The sequence below is a fragment of the Pseudorasbora parva genome, chromosome 1, assembly GCF_024679245.1.
Source record: "Pseudorasbora parva isolate DD20220531a chromosome 1, ASM2467924v1, whole genome shotgun sequence".
Taxonomy (NCBI): Eukaryota; Metazoa; Chordata; class Actinopteri; order Cypriniformes; family Gobionidae; genus Pseudorasbora; species Pseudorasbora parva.
In genome coordinates, this window is record NC_090172.1 from 32,523,897 (window position 1) to 32,536,328 (window position 12,432).

At 36.3% G+C, this 12,432-nt stretch overlaps 1 protein-coding gene across 1 annotated transcript in view; it reads left to right on the forward strand.

Moving 5' to 3' along the window:
- Positions 1-11,229: 11,229 nt before the first annotated feature.
- The window catches only part of cdh8 (cadherin 8), a 111,705-nt gene continuing 110,502 nt past the window's right edge, over positions 11,230-12,432 (forward strand). Inside the window, exon 1 of the mRNA XM_067437992.1 lies at positions 11,230-11,708. The gene's annotated coding sequence lies outside the window, so the exon portion shown is untranslated. The remainder of the gene's footprint in view (positions 11,709-12,432) is intronic.

A 12,432-nucleotide genomic window follows, 5' to 3' on the forward strand; every position in this document is an offset into this window, starting at 1 on the left:
TGTGTAACAAATATGTATGCCCTAATTCAAATTCAGAATTAAATGTATATAATGTATCATTTACAGAGGAAATGATGGCTAAAATCATACAAATGCTTGCATGTGTCTCGACAGCTACAGACAAAGCCATAATAAACTCACGGAGTGAATTTGTCAGTCCATTTTGATGGATGATAGAGAGGAAACTGACCAATTGAACAGTTACTCACATGCGACTTGCATAAACACATTTTGAAACATTGTAACAAATTAAGTCCCTGTTTTGGAACAAAGCAAGCCAAAAAAGCAAAACAGGTCTTAAAAAATCCCTTAAGTCACGTCTTCTAACCAATTTAGCAGTTGGCCTCCTTCTCTCAATGTATCCTACCTTACTGGGTCCAACTGATTTTCACCTCTAGGCTGATGACATGTAGACTTACCTGTCATTTCAGTCTGACAACCACCATTTCTGTACAAACTTAAGTGGGGCAAAGGCACAACTCTCTTTGTCTTGCTCCAATGGATTTCAGCTACTGCCTGCATCAATTATTGGTCCTCGTTTTCAGCCATAGAATGTTTACACTAGACTTACTGAGGCTGATGGGAAGAAGAGTTTCCTTCAATTCCTTTTCCTCTTCATTTTCTTTCAGTGCTTGACTTTTCCTTTAAAATTTCTTCAGAATCTTCAAGAAACAACTAAAAACATTTCTGCGTGCTTGAACTGGAACTTAGAAAAAAAATAAAAAATACATTCCTTACCCTTAAAAAAAACAACAACAAAAAACAAAACAAACAAAAACAAAGTACTGTTGCTTTGTCACAACGTATTTTGTACTTTTAAAGTTTCATATTCAAGTTCTTCTAATGTAAGGCTCTTCAGAGTGAAATGCTTGCTGCGTTCCACATATTTTAGTTGCTTTGGATAAAGGCGTCTGCTAAAAGAATAGCTCCAAAGGTTTATAAGGTTTGAACGGTGACCAAAAAAAAAAATGCCTTTGTTTGTTTTTTTTTTTGTTTGTTTTTTTACAATTTAGTATTTGCAGCTTGAATATAATGCAGAAAATCTCCACCTTGAACCTCATCAAATGCTTTTTGTGAACTAAAGAGACTAAAGATTTGTTTAGTTATGTGAACCACCATATTGTGATTCATTCTGCTGTTGTCACTTATAAGTGGTGGTGGTGGTGGTGGGGGTGATTGTGTGTGGGGGGGGGAAATGACACTTATAGACACATAAGGTCAATCGATTAAGCCTTTTTCAAGGACATACATTGAATTTCTACTGAAACCTACAAACTGTGAACAAATCTAGAACAAAAAAATAACAGTGATGGGCATGCTATTTAACTAATAACTATGGGCTAATCTGACTAGTGTTTCTCATGCCCTCTGACATAAATCAAATCGTTCCTTATTTTAGCATCAGCCTCTCATCTTGTTATGTGGCCTTTTACACAAATTGTTGCACTGTGTTTGAATGTCAAGGGTTGTTGCAGGCATTTTGAATCTGTACTGATGGATATTGGCAAACAGCTTGCTTTTGTGAGTAAGGATAACCTTCCATTTGATCAATCTTGCACCTGTCACAAATACTATTCCCCCCAATAAATCAATAACTCACAATTCCCAGTGCTTTATATTCCTCTCTCACCCTTTTTCTGCGTATCTGTCTTTCTCTCTCCCTTATTCTCTTGCTCTCTCACTTTGTCTAGTGATAATTCACAGCATATACACTTACCATTTTATTATGTAATTGAGGCTGTCGCCAAGGTTGAGAGAAACAAGTACGTTTTGATGGTTAGCACGCTAATTATTACTTATTCCTTAGCCTTATAGAATGAAGGTGGCAATTAACACAAAACAGTTTTTGTGTTAATTCCCACTTTCAATCTATAAGACTCTAGAATATAAGAATACAGACTGATTTCCTGATGACTTTCACAATCAGTTTCAGAAATACATGTCATATTGGGATGTTTTTTTTTTTTTTTTTTTTTGAAGAATAAATAAATGAATTCAGAGGCATAAAAAAACAAATGCCACATCCATTAGTAAGATAAGCTCTTAATGTATTAGTTGTCTTGTTCTTGTCTTTCTTCTTACTGAACTATTTTCTTGAATTAACCCTCATGACACGCATTTCTAAAATCCCCCTTTCCAAATTCATGTATATGATGTACATGACCTTTCCAAAGTCATGTATATATATATATATATATATATATATATATATATATATATATATATATATATATATATATATATATATATATATATATTTGCCACACACATTGCTCTCATTCAGAGATGTTTAGTTATTGGAGGGAAAACGTATAAGAAATGCCAATTCTAATTCTACCCTTTTAAAAGACATTTTCTCTCTTGACTAACTTATAGGCAAGACCGTTGTTATGGTAACATTAATGCTGTTATTTGCATGCACTGAAATTGTTTTCGGAATGTATGTGTTGTATAAACTGTTTTCGTCTGATTGCTGATTGAATTTATGGTACACATAAATGTTGCTTTTTAAATCTGTAAATGGATTGAATTGATTTAAATGGGGGGGAAAACACCTGTGTATACAAACCGTCAGAAATTGTGCATCAAGAATAGAAATCACACTACTTAATGTTAGCTTATAAAGGAAATCGGTTCACTCTGCAGAATGGCTTACATACATACACTGTGATTCAGAGAAAAGGTTTATGGAATCTCCCTATGGATGGTGGCGCTGAATACATCTGGAGTATCTGGATGTGGTAAACTATGTCTGACAATGTAGACCAATGGGAGTTTTAACCACCAAACAATTGCAATGAACTTCAAAGCTGAGCAGGACTCCTTGCTTGACAATAATATCGTTCCATTAAGATTATCTCAGCTTACAGAAAAGTTCTTTCCTTTTAATTTCATGTTCGAACTGAGTCATTATGTTGTAATACTCACAGGAACAAGTCTGTAGATTGTGCAATTAAATTTTTAGAACAAAACGCTTTTGGCGCAGTGGTGCATTCCCAGAGGCGTTCCGAGATCCTTGGTTGCAATGTTAGAAGGGGCTGTTCTAACGTCTTTTGTACCAATCTTATTGGGTGTAGACCACATAAACCACTTATTAATTAGAAGATAGGAATCCCACTGTGGACTTTTCTCAGCGAACATGTGAGGATCCTCAATCCCCATCTGCACGGGGAACGTCCTGCTTAAAGCTTTGTGTAAGCACAGCAAGCGATCTCCGCACATGGCTGAATCCTCAGTGTGGGGGGTTCACAGGGTAATATTCTCAGGGTGACTGTCATAGAGGATTAGATGTTCAAAATGGTGGCACTGCAGCGTTAACCGAGGTAGTCGTTTGTTCTCTGCAAATCTGCAGTCCTACAGAGCATGTCTTATTTTTTTTCTAGCTGGAATGCTTATAAATGCTTGAGCTGTCCAGCAGAGTTGATCTAAATATGTTAATATTCAGCACAGAGAAAGATTGATAGATCCACTCCAGTCTCCATTACAAAACAACAGCTCATAGTCTGTGTGTCTGTCAAAAATAAAACTTCTTCCAAAAAAAAAAAAGAAGCAAAGAAAAAAACACCAAAGAGACACGAGCAGGAGGCGACAACACTGTTTACACTGTCAGATGAATAACTGTCTTTGAGCATGTCAGCTTGACATGTTTGTGGCTTCAGCCGAACAATGACATTTGATAAAAAAAAAAAAAAAAAAAATGTGCTTGTGCTAAAATAAACTAAGTGCCAAGGCTTTTACACTTGCAATGGTAATTAACCTCCAGGTCTCCCTATATGTCAGTATTATGACATCAATCCCTGTATATAAATAAAAATGCTAACACTTTACAGTAAGGTTTATTTTAAGATTAGTTAATGCATTCGGGTATATTATGAACTAAGAATGAACAATATTTTACTTATCGTTATTTATTTATCAATGGTTAATATTCATTTCTTCATAAACTTTATTTCTGCTTTAATATTTAAAAAAAAAAAAAAAATATATATATATATATATATATATATATATATATATATATATATATATATATATATATATATATATATATATATATATATATATATATATATATATATATATATATATATATATATATATATATATATATATATATATATATATATATGTTTGTATCTGAACAACAGAATACAACTGAATTTTTTTTTTTTTTTTGAAAAACCATGAAAAAGTACAATTTGGCATGTTTCACTGCATCTTCACAAATAAAATACACACAATTACCCAATATGCTTACAAAATCTTTTAATAATATTTAAATAAAGGTTGTCCATTCTCAAAAATGTTAATTGTATTAACTCAAATCTAAGGCAACCAGGTAATTTTAAAATATTGTTTATAACTTTTTTAAAGTGCATGAATTGACTTAAATAATTAAAAAACTTCTAATTTCATCTGAGGGGCAGTGCATATTTTATAAAGCTTGCCATTTTTAATGACACACATCAATGAATGTCTGATCTAAAATAGTCTGCGAATGCCTGCTAAACTTAAGTCATGATTTAAAGTTTATTTCTTCAATTTAACAAATGCCACTGCAATTGTCTTGTTTTTGCTTTGCAATACTAGCACACGAACAAACACACACACACACACACACACACACACAGACACACACGCACATGCACATGCACACACACACACACACACACACACACACACACACACACACACACACACACACACACACACACACACACACACACACACACACACACACACACACACACACACATTCTCTTTACTCTGAGCTGTGCATGTGTAGCGATCATAATGAGCCTCCTCTCATCTCCTCCCAAATGGAGACGGTGTCAGTCTTAATGAGCGCTATTAAAGGTAACTTGTGCCATTATCACGCCACCTCTGTTATTTATGGCGACCATCAGAGCCTACTTTTAGAAGCCCAGCTCAAATTGGATCATGTTAAACATTTTTTCATGTCCAGTTGCTTCCTTTTGTGATGGGAGGTCTGCTACTGTATCCTATTCTAATCAACTTGTACAACTTATTAAGACAGGTAGATGGAGCAGCTTTGCCCCGAGGAGTGCTTCATTCAGCCGCATGACAGTTTATGAATCTCCGTGCCAAATAATGAGCACTTGGCTCGTGGCTAAATGTGAGTGAGGCTTGTGGCCCACCAGATGCTCATACTAATTCAATTTACATCATACCTTCTTAGTACCAAAAGTTCACTGCCAAGATGTTATCATGTGCAAAATACAGATACGTACCTGGTATTCCCAGCAACCTGTTTGACACTGCTCAATTTGTGTGCTTTTAAGTCTTCATCGGAGAACAATAATTACTGCAATTGGGGAGTAAGCTCAGTAAATGTAAGTGGATGTAAATAAATAAATAAATAAGTTAAGTGTAATTAATAAGAGGGCCAATATGAAACCCATGATAATCAAATCTGGTGTGTTTTTCAATTTGCATGATTAAGATCTTAGTTGTGTTGTTCATTTAGAATCCAGGTTGTTCATTCTCAAAATGTCAACATATCAAAATTCTGAACACTGCACTTAATTATCTGCAGAGCTTTAAAATCATCAACGTAAAAACCAATTAACTTTAATTTGCTACCAATTAAAATTTGACTTTTCGGAGTGTTAATATGCTAATCATGGCACTAAACCTATGCTGGAAACTGTTTACACATCGCAGGCCCCCGAGGCCATGAATGGAATCATGCGTGTGTTTGTGTGTCAGCACAGAAAGATGGGGAAACGATGGTGGGAAGTCTTGTCATAAATTTGTAAATCATTATTCATGCATTTGGTGTGAACTTTGACTATTTCATTCCTTTGCTGCATTAGTGAGCGACCTTTGGAATTCTGGTGAACAGCTGTTATGAGTGCACACTTGATGGCACACACACACACACACACACACACACACACACACACACACACACACACACACACACACACACACACACACACACACACACACACACACACACACACACAGACATAGGCATAATGGTTTTAATACTGTGCAAACCGTATTTTCTATCCCCTTACACTGCCCCTATCCCTAAACCTACCCCTCACGGGAAACATTCTGCATTTTTACTTTCTAAAAAGAAATAATCCTGTATGATTTATAAGCCTTTTAAAAAGTGGGGAGATGGCCAATGTCCTCATATTTCACCCTCTCCTTGTCATACCCTTGTCATTATACGCATTTGTGTCCTCATATGTCACAAAAACATGCCCCCCCCCCCCCCCCCCCCCCACACACACACAAATAGCTCTTTGGCTGAACATGATTCAATCAAGAACAGTGGTTCCACTTTATTGAAACAAGTAAAATCCAATAGAATCAGCCATGTACATCTAACTAGAATCAATGGTGTTCATTTAACTTGAATTAATGGTTTTAGTTTAACTTAAATAAATGGTTTTCATTTCAATTTAATTATTCAAATAATCCTACAAATAATGCTTCTTATTTTGTTTTGTGATTTTCATGACAACAAACAAAATGATAGTATACTAGCATCTGTATAAAATCTAGTGACAGTGGCATTTGTTTTGGATTTAAAAATATGTTTTTTTATATGGAGCAGGTCGGTAGCCTATTCATTGAATAACTGACTAGCCTATTTATGCTAGGGTGCTTGCTTGCTAAAAAGTAGATTAAGATCTAATTTGTTAGTCTAATGTATCTTTCGTGTTACACAATTGCTTACATTGACTGTGATTTTTGTGTTTCAATGCCACCTCAACCATCCTTAAATGCTATTAGTAAAAACAACCACTCAACTATTTATTTTACCTACACTTATTCAGCTATCATCAGAAGTGCTTCGGTGACAGATGTATGAAACAGGCTCAGCGGCGTAGCACCAAATTTTGGGCACTGGGTACATATCATCTTGCTGTGTCCCCGTCCCAAATACCATAGTGATACCAATGGGTGGGGTATTGCATTTTTATCATAAAAACACTTAAAATGTAAACAAAATAAGCCATTTGTACATCAATTCTATACAAATGTTAGTGCAGGTATATGTATGCATAGACAACTGACCCCCCAAGTAACTTCTAAACAACAGCCAAACAATAGCATTCAAGCATTCTTTTAAGCATTCTAAAACAAAGGAAAAGAACAGTAACTCGTTTTACGTGTTCTGCCTTGGTTTCTCTTGGGCTTTTGGAAGTTACTATTAAGACAACACATTATTTTCTCGATAAAACAACGAAACTGACTCAAGATACATATCCACATGGTAAAGGAGGCCTTGAATGTCCATATGACATTCTTCTTTCAGACGACCGTGTTTTATTTAAAAAATGCCCAGGCTTTTCCAAGCTTTGGTTGAACGTACAGAAGCCTGTAAGCTTACAACTTCTCGTTCTCACTTAAGAGATTCCCGTTGCAAGCTCTTAAATGCATGACAGCTTGTGAAAGTAAACATCTGTCTGTTTGTTTTGCTTAATTTTAATAAAGTGATAACCTGAAGAAAGTTTATGTTACAGCCTTATTCTAAAATGTATTAAATGCATATGTTTCGCCTAATTTCTGCAAACAATGCCCTTTAATTACAATATGAAAGAAGTTGTTTGAAATCTCTTTGCAAATGTATTTTTTATTTTATTTTATTTTTATTGATGCAACAATGTTTTAACAAAATGTGGAAAAGGTGATGCACCGTGAATACTTTCCGGGTGCACTGTATATGTACCAATATTTATCATAATGTACTTTAATAAAAATGATGTCAGAAATATATCAGTTCTGCTGTTGTTTATAAATATCAGTTATGTTGTACACTTACAAGTACCCAAATATGTGAACGTGATATACTGATTCACAAGCTCCAGAGCCATGGAACTGATTGTGACACACCCTTTGTTTCCAGGCAGACATTAAAGAACGCAACACACGTCTCCTGTAAATCCCATAGAATTCAACCAAACAAATGTCTTTTGGATGCCATATGCATCTGTTGTATAGGCAACAGTATGGAGGCTGTGACTAGGTAAATTTTGACTTTTTTTCCCATTGATTTGAACTTGAGAGATAAGCATAATTTTTGTTTGGTGTGAACTGACCTTTGAATTTGCACAGCTAAAGGACTATTGGCCAATAAAGGATCTAAACATCACAGCATGAGTAATGAGCAAGGCTAAAGCGAATGCACCTTCCCTGGCAGTGATGACATCACTGTAAAGTTTGCAAATAATGCCATCAATGCAGTTACAGTGTAGATTCATGCACACAGCTGACTGAAAACAAGACATTTGCTTAGTGTCATGACAACGACTAAGCAGCTCTGTGGCATTGCATTTACATAAAGCCATTTACACAGAACCAAAGCCAATGAAATCTAATCTTACCTAAAACTTGAACACTAATCTTTTGCTGCTTTTGCAAGCTCTTGCATTTCCTTCAGGAAATTCAAATCTAGTTTTACTCATCCCCTTACAGAAGTTAGGCTAGAGGATAGAGGTTGATGTAGGTTCTTTCTAGCGTCAGGCGGCATAACTTTATTTGTTATTTGTGTCACAGAGATTCTATTACGCTGAATGAACACTCACTTTGCAGGGATGGAGAGTCATCCACCTGAAACCGTTATTATACAGTTGAGGCTGCTCTTTAAAGAATAGTGTCTCTTTCTTGCTTTGGTTGAGGTGAAATCGATAAACACAGTCCATTATCTTCTTGTCTTGTAGGATTGTGTTTTGAATGGAGAGTCCAGCGGTGATGCTCATTCAAGACCGGAGCTGTGGAAAAGTATACCGATGCGCTGTCATTAAATACTGCACATGCTTTAACATGGCCATCATACATTTCAATCTCAGATATGAACTCATTTATACATTATATGCATGCATTTATGCACTAAAATGCATTTTAGCATCTTTGAAGAGTGCAATAAATTGCTTCCAATATGCCTTATTGGAAGAAGTATGAGGGTGCAAAATATTGAGATATGCCAACACAATGATTTATGAATCAATAGATTAGAATGCATGGCAGGCACAAGTCTTCTGTAAGAAAGACAATTGTTTTAGACATACCCTCACATCTATGTGAAACAGCTGGGAAAATCCCCAAGTAATTGCCTCTCTAAATGATTTGATGTAAATGTAGAGACAAATGAATAAATCACGCCTTGTTTCCTGTTTGTTTGCCGAGGCTGTTGTCGCCATTTGCAAATGACAGGGCTGAGGTGTGTGGAGAAGGGTGCCAGCAGTTCACGGCGCACCAGGCCTGTGATTAATTCCACTGACAATGTAGTAACCAATGATCGATTGAGGAAGCTTGGGCTGTAAAGACCGTTTCCCCTTCACTTACTTTGCCTTTTTCAGAAGACGTCTGATATTTTGATCACCGGTAAAGGCTGTGTCAGTGGAATTAATCAATGACAGAGAGAAAGAACCACTGGAGAGCAGCTTGACAAACTGCACAGCAGAACTGAAATAGTTGGGCAGGATGCGAAATGTGAGCAGTTTTATACCCATGATCATTTTGGATATAAATGACATTGTTTGGGATTGTGATTGATAATAGTGATATTTTGGTGCTCATTGTGACTTTGTCATTAATGTAAGGGTGAGGATAAGATTGACAATTTGTTGAAAAGAAGCCATTTTCAAGCCTTAAAGGATGCCAGAGGGATACTACATATAATATCAAGAGAATATATAGATAATAATATTTTTATTTTATTTTATTGTCACCACTTTCAAGAATTAGCATCTGAATTACTGTGAATAATATCTTGTTTTATCAGGCTGCTGCTGTTGTATGATGGGTGCATACATTTTTTATATATGTATTACTATTATTTTTTAACACAGAGGTCTCAATATCTTGCAGTAAGGCTAAGAATGCATTGAACCTCTGTATCAGCAAGATTTAATCTCCGAGGATTAATTGACCACAGTCCAGAAAACTCCTGACGCCGGCTTGATGTTTGGCCGCTAGAGGGAGCCAATTGAATCGGAGCTTTGTCTGGATCTCTACCTGAAGAGTCTTCAAATCACGGTAGCACTTAATGCATGCTGAAGAGATAGTGTGTTTATTTCAGTGCATTTTCTCTTTTAAAAGTATAGTTAATGGGCTGAATGTTTGCAAATAATGCGTTCAGTATGTTAGGAGTTGATACTGTACCGAGCTCCTCACAGCATCAGTTCAGCCTAATGTGAAGATATACAACGGCAGATTATTGTTTATTTATCCAGTGTAATCAGACCATTTAGTTATACAGTTGCAGGAATAAACATGAAATCGTCAGATTGGGTGCCTAATGCACAAAACCATGTCTTAGTTTTAAATTAGTCGCCTCATTTATAATACTTTTATAGATTCAATAGAGACACTCTGATACAAGCTTTGCATGTCATCCCTCGACGCCCCAGTGCATATCTCAAAGTCTCACACATTCTAAAATGAGAGAACAGCTGTCTAGACTGTCTAGTAAAAAAAAAAAAAAAAAAAAAAAAAAAAAAAAACGTCTCTGGCAGAAATCATGATAAGATTGCGTATATGTTAATTTCCATAGGCCTAAACATAGACTATGTAGGTTTCAATCGCGTTTTCAAACGTTTCAGGAAAAAACTAAAACAAAGGAATGAATAAATAAATAAATAAATAAATAAATAAATAAATAAATAAATAAACAAATAAATAAATAAATAAATAAATAAATAAATAAATAAATTGCCAAGTTCGAAGTAGAGTTTAATTGCGGTAACCATAACAACAACGCACATCATACTGTTATGACTTTGATTATGTATACATTTATTATGGATTTATATCTCACATATCTAAAGGCAAAAAGTGTTTTAAAGAAGTCTTAACTTGTTCTAATGGACTGTAGTGGCGTTGAATTACAATTAGCGTTGTGTAGGCTTATATGAAGCACATTTAGGCTTACGTACATTTAATAATATGGCATATATATATATATATATATATATATATATATATATATATATATATATATATATATATATATATATATATATATACACACACACACACACACACACACACACACATTGCACTATACGAAAATAACTTCAAAGAGTAACGTTAAATTGTTTAACTCGCTCACATGGCCAAAATCAAGTGTGGCGCTGAGAAGCTTCAACAACACGTAGCCTATAGACTGGTCATGTAAAATCTCATTGCATTCCATGCACGAGCCGGAATAAGACGGAAAGCCGGAGGACCGTCGCACATGTGTCAAGACGCGTCACCCGTATTATGGGTGCTTTGTTAGGCGAATGCGTTTGATATAGGGAAAAACACCAACGCACTGACATAAAAGTTCAGTATTCCCAAGGTAGGGCGCGTGCATTCACTGCCAGGGCTGAGGACCTGCCTCTTTATCAGCCCAATGAGCGCGACAGAGGGGAGGCTCTTCCCACCAAACACCTCTCGTCCATCTCTCCTCACTCCTCCACTCAGCGAGCGGGCTTGCCGGAGCTCACCGACACCCTGTCAACGCCAAGCCACTAAACTGCACGGATCCTAATTGTTCCCAACCGAATCTGTCAACTTCATCTCCTTATTATATATGTTTTTCCTTGTCTATATTCAGCCGACAGAAAATTGACAAAAAGATAAGTGCCAGCAATATTGCGAAACAAGTCACGTCTTTTTCTTTTCCTTCTCTTTTCTATCTCCTGTGAATGACATGGAACGGACGTCCTGGCTGATACACAGTAAGTAGCCTGCTAAATACTTAATTTATGTCGTTTGGCGGGAGGTGCGTGCATTTTTGTTTTGCTCGCCTGAAATACTACATGTTCCGTTTGATGCTGTTTGCGCTACTGTGATTGATCCGAGAGCGAGACAGATTGACAGCCTGCAGACCAGACCATAAATACCCGTTGTCTATCATTTGTTTGGCATCGTCCAGGAATGTCGTGCTTCGAATTAATTGTATTCACTTTACAGAAGAACGTGGTCATGCGAACGTCTTGGTTAATCAACTTGGTCAACTCGCCGTGCCATGTACGTTTTGCAGTGCTCTTCTCCTTCTAGAGTATGCTTTTCTGATTTTAAGTAGAGAAATCACGCTCTTCTTACTCATAAATAGTGAACGACTTTTTTTTTTCTTTTTTGGGGGGGTGAGGAGCTGTCCACTTGTGGTGGTGCTGAAATTCGCCTGTGATTCAAGCGTCGCCTTTGCTCGCCGAGTATCTATATGGTGTTAGAGTGCAACAAAGCTTTGCTGCTCGCTGAAGTTACACTGCTGAAGGGAGACTAGGCAGTGCGTGTTTCAAATGTCTAGCTTGCTTGGCTTGCAGGGCAACTATTAAAATGAATTGTGCGCACAACTCTTTCAGCAAACAAACATGCACTTGTCTGTTGTGTTCTGCATTAAAACAGATTAAAAGACCGGATTTCTCTTAACCTCCTTACTGCTGCCTATTGATGCCTGGG